Source organism: Aptenodytes patagonicus, chromosome Z (assembly GCF_965638725.1).
Source record: "Aptenodytes patagonicus chromosome Z, bAptPat1.pri.cur, whole genome shotgun sequence".
In the NCBI taxonomy this organism is placed as follows: Eukaryota; Metazoa; Chordata; class Aves; order Sphenisciformes; family Spheniscidae; genus Aptenodytes; species Aptenodytes patagonicus.
The window spans coordinates 61473367-61486031 of NC_134982.1; positions in this window are offsets into that span (position 1 = coordinate 61473367).

Here is a 12665-nt window from a genome sequence, read left to right on the forward strand (position 1 = left end):
GCTTTCCCCAGTTTATGTACTGAGCATGACGCCACATGGTATGGAATGTCCCTTTGGCCAGTTTGGCTGTGCCCCCTCCCAGCTCCTTGTGCACCTCCAGCCTTCTCAGTCGGTAGAACATGGGAAGCTGAAAAGTCCTTGGCTAGTGTAAGCACTGCTTAGCAACAACTAAAACATCGGTGCGTTATCAACTTTGTTCTCATCCTAAATCCAAAACACTGTACCAGCTACTAGAAAGGAAATTAACTCTGTCCCTGCTGAAACCAGGACAATATCCACCCCTTATTCTATACCATCTGCGTTATGCTCAAGTCTTATATTTTCCAGTACATTTTCATTAATCACCACCCCCCTTTTTTTTATAGATATATATATACACACACTCACACAGAAATCATTCCCTTCGTCTGTGGGCCATCCCTCTAAAACGTTCAGTGAGTTCATTTAGTCCATGACTTCGGGCTCCATCTGTCATAATAATCTTTCAGGGCAGGAAAAATGGAGATGGTATGTGGTGTTGGATTGTTTCATGTTGAAGTCAGTTCTGGTACCATCATCACTGTGCTTTGCTTGGTTTCACTGAAGTTATTCTTCATGAGTCTGGGTGATTCTTATCGTAATAACATTAGTATGGCATATAATATTATTAGTATTATTAGTATATCTGTGTATCATTAGTATAATTATTATGACTATAATTAGTACTTAACATCACATAATTCAGATCATTGGCTATTCTCACCCAAAATCAAATCCCCTTGAGGTACACATCGGACTTCCCCATCCTTCCGCACTATCCACCAAGTGCACCCAGATACTTGAGCAAAAGCAATCCCACGGATGGGTCTGCCTCTGCCTGAGGCAGGAATAACCCAGACTGTCTTCCCCAGCATATTTTTTATGTGCACTACAGGGACTTTATTCCCATCTACAGTACGTAAAAGTTCTGACTGGGCAGGGCCTGCTCGATTGGCAGATCCCCGAGTGTTGACTAACCAGGTGGCCTTTGCTAAATGCATATCCCAATGTTTGAACGTCCCGCCACCCATTGCTCTCAGCGTAGTCTTTAACAGTCCATTGTATCATTCAATTTTCCCGGAGGCTGGTGCATGATAGGGGATGTGATACACCCACTCAATGCCGTGTTCTTTGGCCCAGGTGTCTATGAGGTTGTTTCGGAAATGAGTCCCATTGTCTGACTCAATTCTTTCTGGGGTGCCATGTCGCCATAGGACTTGCTTTTCAAGGCCCAGGATAGTGTTCCGGGCGGTGGCATGGGGCACGGGATATGTTTCCAGCCATCCGGTGGTTGCCTCCACCATTGTAAGCACGTGGCGCTTGCCTTGGCGGGTTTGTGGGAGTGTGATATAATCGATCTGCCAGGCCTCCCCATATTTATATTTCAACCATCGTCCTCCATACCAAAAAGGCTTTAACCGCTTGGCTTGCTTGATTGCAGCGCATGTTTCGCATTCATGGATAACCTGGGCTATAGTGTCCATGGTCAAGTCCACCCCTCGATCACGAGCCCATCTGTATGTTGCATCTCTTCCTTGGTGATCTGAGGTGTCAGGGGCCCACTGAGCTATAAATAATTCACCCTTATGTTGCCAGTCCAGATCCACCTGAGCCACTTCAATCTTAGCAGCCTGATCCACCTGCTGGTTGTTTTGATGTTCTTCAGTGGCCCGACTCTTGGGTACGTGAGCATCTACGTGACGGACTTTTACAACCAGGTTCTCCACCCGGGCAGCAATATCTTGCCACAATGCGGCAGCCCAGATGGGTTTGCCTCTGCGCTGCCAGTTGCTCTGCTTCCATTGCTGCAACCACCCCCACAGGGCATTTGCCACCATCCATGAGTCAGTATAGAGATAGAGCACTGGCCACTTTTCTCGGTCAGCAATGTCTAAAGCCAGCTGGATGGCCTTTACTTCTGCAAATTGGCTCAATTCACCTTCTCCTTCAGCCGTTTCTACAACTTGTCGCATAGGACTCCATACAGCAGCTTTCCACCTCCGATGCTTTCCCACAAGACGACAGGACCCATCAGTGAACAGGGCATATTGCTTCTCATTTTCTGGTAGTTCATTATACATTGGGGCCTCCTCAGCACGTGTTACCTCCTCCTCTGGCGATATTCCAAAATCTTTGCCCTCTGGCCAATCCATGATCACTTCCAGGATTCCTGGGCGACTGGGGTTTCCTATTCGAGCCCGTTGTGTGATCAGTGCGACCCACTTACTCCATGTAGCATCAGTTGCATGATGTGTACGGGGGACCCTCCCTCTGAACATCCAGCCTAGCACCGGCAGTCGGGGTGCCAGGAGGAGCTGTGCTTCAGTGCCGATCACTTCCGAAGCAGCTCGAACCCCTTCATATGCTGCTAATATCTCTTTTTCAGTTGGAGTATAGCGGGCCTCGGATCCTCTGTATCCCCAACTCCAAAACCCTAGGGGTCGACCTCGAGTCTCCCCTGGTGCTTTCTGCCAGAGGCTCCAGGTAGGGCCATTCTCCCCGGCTGCGGTATAGAGCACATTTTTTACCTCTTGCCCTGCCCGGACTGGCCCCAGGGCTACTGCATGAACTATCTCCCGTTTAATTTGTTCAAAAGCTTGTCGTTGCTCAGGGCCTCATTTGAAATCGTTCTTCTTTCGGGTCACTTGATAGAGAGGGTTTACAATCAGACAGTAATTTGGAATGTGCATTCTCCAAAAACCCACAACGCCTGAGAAAGCTTGTGTTTCCTTTTTGCTAGTTGGTGGAGACATGGCTGTTATTTTGTTGATCACATCCATTGGGATCTGACGACCTCCATCTTGCCATTTTATTCCTAAAAATTGGATCTCCTGTGCCGGTCCCTTGACCTTACTTTGTTTTATGGCAAAACCGGCCTTCAGCAGGATTTGGACTGTTTCCTTCCCTTTTTCAAAAACTTCTCCTGCTGTGTTGCCCCACACGATGATGTCATCAATGTATTGCAGGTGTTCTGGAGCTCCACCCTGTTCTAGTGCAGTCTGGATTAGTCCATGGCAAATGGTGGGGCTGTGTTTCCACCCCTGGGGCAGTCGGTTCCAGGTGTACTGGACGCCCCTCCAAGTGAAAGCAAACTGTGGCCTGCACTCCGCTGCCAAAGGGACTGAGAAAAACGCATTAGCAATATCAACTGTGCCATACCACTGTGGCTGCCTTTGACTCCAGTTCGTATTGAAGTTCTAGCATGTCTGGCACAGCAGCACTCAGTGGTGGCGTGACTTCATTTAGGCCACGATAGTCTACTGTTAGTCTCCACTCTCCATTAGACTTCCGCACTGGCCATATGGGACTGTTAAAGGGTGAGCGAGTCTTGCTGATCACTCCTCGGCTCTCCAGTCGACGAATCAGCTCATGAATGGGAATCAAGGAGTCTCGGTTGGTGCGATATTGCCGCCGGTGCACCGTGGTGGTAGCGATTGGCACTTGTTGGTCTTCGACCTTCAGCAACCCCACAACAGAGGGGTCCTTCGAGAGACCAGGCAAGGTGGACAGCTGTTTATCATAACAGCTGTTATCAACTTTGTTCTCATCCTAAATCCAAAACACAGCACTGTACCAGCTACTAGGAAGGAAATTAACTCTATCCCTGCCAAAACCAGGACACCTGGCACACTTTGTAAGTTGGGTAACCCACTTCCCTCAGTTTTAACTGTGGAAGAAGAACCAGGATTCGTACAAGCACTATGCTGGTACCAGTATGAACATAGGCCATTTGGGGGGATACTAAAATTTCTGCATTTTCCAAGTATTTCTAAATATTCTCCAAAATTAGTGATGCATTTTAGCATCTATTGATATACACTCTCAAGCACAACTGCTGTGAGTTGAAAATCACTGAAAAACTACAAAAGTTTTTGTACAGATATTCATCCAGTAAGGCCCTGCATAGTAGGAGTTACTTTTTGGCTAACAGAGCTGGTTTTTTGTGTGAAATTGGCAAAGCCCCAAAAGCAGAAACATTCACAGTTTTCAAGTCGCATGAGAACTATAAATCCTAGTTCATATTCCTAACTAGTTTGAATTTTGGTCTTGCATATTGAATGTATTGACTTAATCAAGGCACATTCCTTTTCCTAAATGCTGCAGTGAATCTAACCAGCCAAAGAAACTTTCAGCCATGTTCATTTCAATGATTTGGTCTTTTTTTGGATTCTTTTCTAGCAAATTCAGCCTCCTAAATATATATATATATATATATATATATGTATATTGAACAGTAGGTAATAGATAATAATTTCTAGCCATGCAAACAGAATTGGAAATTGTGGTCTGTCTTTGTGCAGTGGTCTTCCTCGCTAATGTTGCCTTTGTAATTTAGCTAATAGGGCCAGACTTCAGGGCCTTTGGAACAAACCTCAGTCGAGGTAGAAGGGAGGTGCAGGCTTGCTGTAGCTAATTTCTTTCCCCTAAGAAAAGTTACTGTCCATTTCTGTCCCTGTCAGCTACTGCAACCTGGCAATTGTTTAAGTTTTTCCTCTTTTCAGGCAGTCAAGGCTCTGACTTCCTATACTTGCATATTAGAAATTGTATTAATGCTGCAGCCTGTCAGTACGACAAGGATGACAAAATCTGTTTCACTCAGTCTTTCCTCTTATAAATTTAAATAAATAAATAAATAAATAAATAAATAAAGTTTTAACTAGCAGATGAAACTGCCTGAAATTCTCCTACATTGTCTCAGAGTGGGACCTCAGTCTGAGGCTGAGGGTAACAGAAAGAACAGATAGAAAATTGTATTTAAAAAGAAAACACCTTGGAAAATAAGAAGCAGTTACAAAATATCTCCAAAAGGTTAATTTTTCTCTGCTGACAAAGATTATGGCAGAACTCTCTTTTTTTCTCTTGAAAAATCCTGTGGTTTTGAGACTTTATCACTTTTTATGACATTTTGCTAGGGATTTCATCACATAATTAAACTTTTTAAATAATCCTAACTTTTCATTGCTGTATGTTTCTACAGCAATCTACACATTAAGCAACCTGGAATTGCTCCTGATTTTTGATCTAGAAGCTTGGCTTTGTGCACAACTTCCCATACATTATCCTTGTTTTGATGTAATAAGATCTACCACTGGGAACTGTGGCACTGGAGACAGGTCTCCAGTCTAGGTGATCACAAGGGAACCTTGGGATGCACCACAAGGCTCCCCAGCAAGTAATCCGGACGCCGCTGTTCTGTACCATTTGGGGTATATGTATTTATTCAAGGAATAGTTAGTTGTTTCATTTTTTCCCTTCAGTGAAGAGAAGCCAATATAATGAACTGAAAATTGTATTTTTATTTGTCTGGGCCTCTGCCAGCTGCTGCTTGTGAGCATTCAAATCTCATATTTGTTTTTCTTTCTTTGTCTATGGCAGGTCAAATCATCCTCTGGTAGATTGTGATGTACATCTATTAAGATCAGTGGAGTTATGCCAGTTTATGTCTGGTGAGGATTATCCTAAATCACTACAGTTCCCTTTATCAGTTGTAATTTTTTGTCAAATTCAGACCATTAAAGCATGACGTTTGAACACTATTTCCTTATGAAACTATACTGGTTATAATCTTCAGGAGTATTTAAATGAAAAAGTATTCCTTTTAGGCATAGTGACCCTGCTCTGACACAGTGTAATGGAACAAGTGGTTTTCTGGGCTCTCTTTCACTCCATGATTCTACATGAATAAAGGTTTCACAACCAAGACATTAAGATTTTACTGAGGAATTACTGTTCCTGCTAATAATTTTGTTATCTTTATACTACTTTGTGTCGAATACGCTGTACTGACAGATGTGCCTGTAGGATATACATAACATCAGGACTCTCTGCTCAATACTTTAGTTACAAATACCAAAAAATATGGAAAGAATATGGTTTAAAAATGCATTTGGAACCTGACGGATTTTCTTTTTGTTGACTGTCTTCATCCCACGATATCAGAGGGATGCTTGAAGAAATCTGTCCAGCTGATTTCCAGAGAAAGTAAAAATTAGAATTTAAATTCAATATAGCACAGCAGTATAACCACATAGATTCACACAGAATTTTGTAATAGGATTCTGGAATTACATTCTACAGCATGGGTTATACCTGTGGTGACATAGCAAAAACTGAGTGAGGGTGGGCATATGTATTTTAGATATAGAATCATAGAATCATAGAATCATAGAATAGTTTGGGTTGGAAGGGACCTTTAAAGGTCATCTAGTCCAACCCCCCTGCCATGGGCAGGGACATCTTCAACTAGATCAGGTTGCTTGTTGTTAACCTTACAAGTTTGATCCAAAGCCTGTAATAGTGAATCCCCTCGTCTCAGTGATGTGATCTTTAAGGACAGTTTGTTTCAGCTGAGCGTAGCTGACCTTGTGGATAACTCACTAACGGAAGTCTGAGCTGGCCTCAGCCACCCTTCAGCTCCTTCCAAGCTTTAGGAAAACCTGGCCGTTTATCCTGCACATTCATTAGTCTATTAATGTTATGTAATTAAAAGAGTTTTCAAATTACTTTCATGAAAGGACCTGGCTATGGGACATGAACAAATATGAGACATTCCACTTCTCTTTAACAAGACAATGCCTACAGTGTTCCAAGGAACTTCCAAGGAACAGCAATGCCATTGAAATGAGATGCATTTCTAGGAACTTTTAATTTCATAAAAGCAAATATCAACAAAAATTTTTGCAAAAATAAATAGAACTAGCACTGACAGCGTTAGTACAGTCTAGGAGACAAAAAAGGGGAAGTGACTGAATGGTTATCTGCAAAATCATGGATTTTCATTTCCATTCATAGTGTTGAAAGCAGCTATGTTTTCACAAACTCTTCCTCTATTTTAAGAGTCTCTATCAAGGAAAGCTTGTGGGCAGAAATAAGTCTGGATTCCTAACACGTCAAGTGCAACGCTTGTGTGTTTTCAGGGAGTGAGACCAGGCTTACTTCAAATCTTTGCAATGTGTGAACAGAACTACTTATTTCACCTTAAGGAAAATCCATTATAATATAACAGAAAACCCAGACACAAGCTCTTCAGGAGATTTTCTCTTCCAGAACTCTAGTGAAAAAATAAGTGGGCACCCACAGGGACCGCTTAGAAATCTTCAAATATGTTTTCAGAGTATTTGCCAAAATGTTAAAGCATTTCTCAGTTCTTATAGTGTTTCATCTGTTTCTGGCTTGTTTGGATTGGGTTTTTTTGAGAAATCAATTAGCAATTTTATCAATAGGAACGCTGCTTCAGAAAATGAGTATTTGCTTTCTTAATCAGTGAAGACTGCACATTGTATACTATGGGCAACACCTCTCTTGCAACACTTCTCTTTTATTTCTTACACAAAGGCCACACTAATAGCCACACTAATTCACAGTTATGAACAGAATAACCTCTACACTGTATTTCCCACCGCCCTCTCCCCTAAGGTTAAAATGAAGAGTTTAATGGTAGGTTGTCTGAATTATGCAACCCCACCCCTGCTGTTAATAGAGCTTAATGGAAACACAGCTACTTCTTTTTATGATCTACAGTATACAGTTCACAAAGAAACTGACTGTGTTAGTGTTTTGTCACTCTGCCATCCCAAACAAGAGGTCCACTATTAGAAATTGTGGTTTAATAGAACTAATATTTTCTTTCCTAAAACTGTAATTATATCTGTGGTATGAAGGAAAGTTCAAGTAAGGGAAGGCTGGCTGAAAATAACTGGTACAAATTTCACAGGTTTAGGACAAGACCTAGCAGTCAAATGCAGCACTTCACTTAGTGGAATTAAAAACTCAGGATTAGGGTTAGCCTCCTGGGCTTCATATATAATGCGGGAAAGTTAGGTGTCCTAAAAAATCTATGGTGACATGGTGACCTGAAATATCTACATGCTGAGCAGGAAATCCTCTAAATTTAACCTATAGGAAACACAAGGAAAGGAGGAAAGAAAGGTAGTCATCTTGAACCTTTCAGTTCTCCAAGGTTTATATGCCAGAATCAGGGTTGAAGGCCCATCTTTACACTTAAGGATACAGAAACGGGAATCTTCTCAAAAGGATAGTGGGTTTTTTTTTTCCTTTAATTAATGGATCATGACACAACTTTCTGTCAAACATACATGCTGGGGTGCTGTTGCCATATTCAGTGGTAAGACTACTTCCCAAGAGACCTCATACCTGGATATTATTACTACAGCATCACTTGAACACAGAGAAGCTTCAGCCATACCATACTTTGATCAGAAGACAGACACCGATGCTACTTAGGTGTTTCACTGAACCTCTACTTAACTATCGGCTCCTGAATGCAAGAAAAATAGTATAACAGCAGTTTTCATCCACAGGTACTTTTTTCTCCCCCTCACTTGCTTCCGTAAGATCCAAAAGATCTCTTAAGCACATATAATTCTTCTAGTGATCAACTTGCATGTTTCACTAACTTTGCACTCAGGGCTATTGGTCCTGCTCTGTCTCCTTTACTGTTTTCCTGGGGAGTCTGAGCAAGTATCACTGTACCTTCTATATCCACAGCAGTCCAGAACCATGGCAGACCCATCCCTCAGCACACTTTCCAATACCTCAGTAGAAACACTATACAATTGGCAAAAGAGGACTGACTTGTCTGGCTGTGGAGGAAGCATCTAGGTTCCTCTTAAAACAGTTCATGACATGGAAGAGATTTAATAAGACTGTGACAACTGTTTCTCACCAACTTTTGAAAAAAACACAAAGCTACAAGAATTGCTGTTAGTTGTTGTGACGGATCAGGCAATTATAGCCTGTCATGAGCAGTCTACCTACACTTGCACAACTGTGGCTTCTACTTGAACATTACATCCATAATAAGTAGTTGCCATGATGGAAGTCTTTAAATCTCTGCTGCATTAGGTTGACTGAAGACATGGTTTTGTTTGAATGCAAGCAAATACCATTTTGACACAGAGACTGAGGAATTTAATACAAGCATTTATATAAACATCTGCTGTGAATGCACATAATATTTACATGTAAAAGCACTGCTGAAACATTCCCACATTTACATTGTTCATTCACTTTTAGAAATTTGCACCAAATGCCAAAGGAAATTCAAGTACTTGAAGTAATGTGGTACATCAAATGGTAGTTATGTTTGGATAGATGTTCCAGGTCTTCATTGCCATGTGAATATTCTCTTACAATACAGCAGATCTTTCATCAGCTAATGAATGAATTGGATATAATTTCTTGATTTATAAGCTATAAGGAAGGTTGATTGACAGCAAATCTTACAAAAAAGAAACATTACTATTTCCAAGAGGACTAGAAAAAACAGAGGGGAAAACATTGACATCTACAAGACAAGGATAGGTATCTCACAAGGGATAGGTATCCCAAACCCAAAACCTCAGTTTGATTGTGGCTGAAAAACTATCCTGCACCTTTGTCCATGACAAGCATTAAAAGCACTAACTGCATTTTTGTCAATATTTAGTCCAGTGTTTCCCCATGGAAACAGGCAATTTATAATCAGGTTTAAGTTTACATTAGAGTTAAAATGTATTGCAGAATGGAGTTAAACCTTTTTGTTTACATTTAGAAGACTCCAGATACAAAATATGAATGGCTACATCTGCCACAATGTTAGAAATTAAAATGGATGAAAAACAGCTTAGTTGGCTCTAGCAATCCTATGTTCAATTATTTCAGAAGAATCATATAACAAGGTAAAAATTTAGTCTCGTATGTTGTTATCTGCTCTGTTGCAGGATCAAGAGAAAGGATTCTGTTTCTGGAAACCTGGGTTCACTGGCCACAGAAATAAGCACATCATGCATGAGGGAATCTCAAGTAGGCTCACACACCTTGCTCAGCTTTCTGCATGTGAGCCAGGAAAAAATTAGTTTTGGTGACATGCTGTGGAGTCACATCCCTGACACATTCCAAATTCACTCAATGGCTTGCTATCATTCTCCGCAGGTAATCATTGTTCACTTGAGGGACAATGACCTCTGCAAAGAAATATCTAATCATTAACCTAAAGGCCATCTGCCAGATCTCAGCACTTTCTCCTGATGTTTTCTTAATCCGGTTGGGGGTGCTTCCAGGAGGAATCTTCTGGCAAGCAAATATCAATCAGATATAAAGGAAGTGAACCAGAAAATTAGCAAATACATTACAAGAAAGGGAAAGATGTGTTCCTGTTTTAAGGACTAAATGCATTTCTAAGGATCTGTTTAGAGAGGGTGGAGTAAATTTGTCTGAAAAAAATGGTAAGATATTTTTCTTTAGAGACTACAAGCAATGGATGAGTTCCTTCATTAGATGTCAGAGTGAAAGCGGATGTCTGAACTGGTCTTCCAAGAAAGAGCAATTTGCACATCATCCTCAAACATCTCATGTTGGGGGGATCCTGTCTCCTTCATTCTGGAAAAGGGGGATAGTTTGACACCTCTGCTTTCTGTTGTGACTCTTTTGCTGTCTAAGGGACAAATAAATTCTGGGTTAATGAGGAATAAGAAAAATAAGTTAACCAAGTCTTAAAATAATCAAATCATAAAACCATGGAGTCATAGAATCACAGAATGGTTTGGGTTGGAAGGGACCTCCAAAGATCATCTAGTCCAACCCCCCCACCATGGGCAGGGACATCTTTAACTAGATCAGGTTGCTCAAAGACCCATCCAACTTGACCCTGAACACTTCCAATGATGGGGCATCCACAATTTCTCTGGGCAACCTGTTCCAGTGTCGCACCACCCTCAGCATAAAAAATTTTTTCCTTATATCCGATCTAAATCGACTCTCTTTCAGTTTAAAACAGTTGCCCCTTGTCCTGTCCCTACAAGCCTTGGTAAAAAGGCCTTTCTCTGTCTTTCTTATAAGCTCCCTTTATATATTGAAAGGCTGCAATAAGGTCTCCCCAAAGCCTTCTCTTCTCCAGGCTGAACAACCCCAACTCTCTCAGCCTTTCTTCATAGGAGACATCTTCCAGCCCTCTGATCATTTTTCATGACCCTCCTCTGGACCCACTACAACAGGTCCATGTCCTTCCTGTGCTGAGGACTCCAGAGCTGGGCTCAGTCCTCCAGGTGGGGTCTCACCAGAGCAGAGTAGAGGGGCAGAATCACCTCCCTCGACCTGCTGGCCACGCTTCTTTGGATGCAGCCCAGGATACGATTGGCCTTCTGGGCTGCGAGCACACATTGCTGGCTCATGTCCAGCTTTTCATCCACCAGCACCCCCAAGTCCTTCTTGGCAGGGCTGCTCTCAATCCATCTATCCCCCAGCCTGTATTGATATTGGGGATTGCCCTGACGCAGGTGCAGAACCTTGCACTTGGCGTTGTTGAACTTCGTGAGATTCACATGTGCCCACTCCTCAAGGCTGTCAAGGTCCCTCTGGATGGCATCCCGTCCCTCAGGCATGTCAACTGCACCACTCAGCTTGGTGTCATCTGCAAACTTGCTGAGGGTGCATTCAATCCCACTGTCTATGTCATTGATGAAGATATTAAACAGTACTGGTCCCAGTACGGACCCTTGAGGGACACCACTTACTACTGGTTTCCACTTGGACATTGAGCTGTTGACTGTAACTCTTTGGATGTGGCCATCCAGCCAATTCCTTATCCATCTAACAGCCCATCTGTCAAACCTGTATCTCTTCAATTTAGAGGTAAGAATGTTGTCGGGGTCCATATCAAAGGCCTTTGAGAAGTCCAGGTAGATACATCAGTAGCTCTTCCCTTGTCCACTCTTCCAGTCAGTCCATCGTGGAAAGCCACTGGATTAGTCCAGCGTGATTTGCCCTTGGTGAAGCCATGTTGACTGTCTCTAATCACCTCCCCGTCTTTCATATGCTTCAACGTAACTTCCAGGAGGATCTGTTCCTTATCTTACTGGGCACCGAGGTGAGGCTGACTGGTCACTGGTTCCCAGGGTCCTCCATTTTACCCTTTTTAAAAATGGGTGTGATATTCCCTTTTCTCTAGACACTTCCAGGGACTTCACCTGGCTTCCATGACTTTTCAAATATGATGGACGGTGGCTTAGCAACTATGTCTGCCAATTTCCTCAGGACCCTGGGATGCATTTCATCGAGTCTCATAGACTTGTATATGTTCAGGTTCCTCAGGTGGTCTCGAACCTGATCTTCTTTTAAGATGGGAGGGACTTTGTTCACCCAGTCCCTGCCTTGAGCTTCAGGGACTTGAGAGATGTAGGAACCGTGATTGCCAGTGAAAAATGAGGCAAAAAAAAATGAGTACCTCAGACTTCTCCATGTCAGTTGTCACTTGTTCTCTTGTCTTATTTTTTGGGGGATACATTTTCTTTAATCTTCCTTTCTGACCAATGTACCTGTAGAAGCCCTTCTTATTGTCCTTCACATTCCTTGCCAAATAGCTTTCCTGATCCCACCCATACACACCTGTGCAGTGTCCCCGTATTCTTCCCAGGATACGTGTCCCTGGTTCCACTGCCTGTGCATTTCCTTCTTACACTTTACTTTGACCAGGAGGTCCTCACTCAGCCATGCCGGTCTCCTGCCTTCCTTGCCCAATTTCTTACACATGGGAACCGAAAACTCTTGTGCTCTAAGAAAAACATCAGCCGCCAGCTATGTTCTGCTCCTGTATCTTTGAGGGCAATTTCCCAGGGGGTCCTATCCACTAATTCCTTTAACAACTGAAA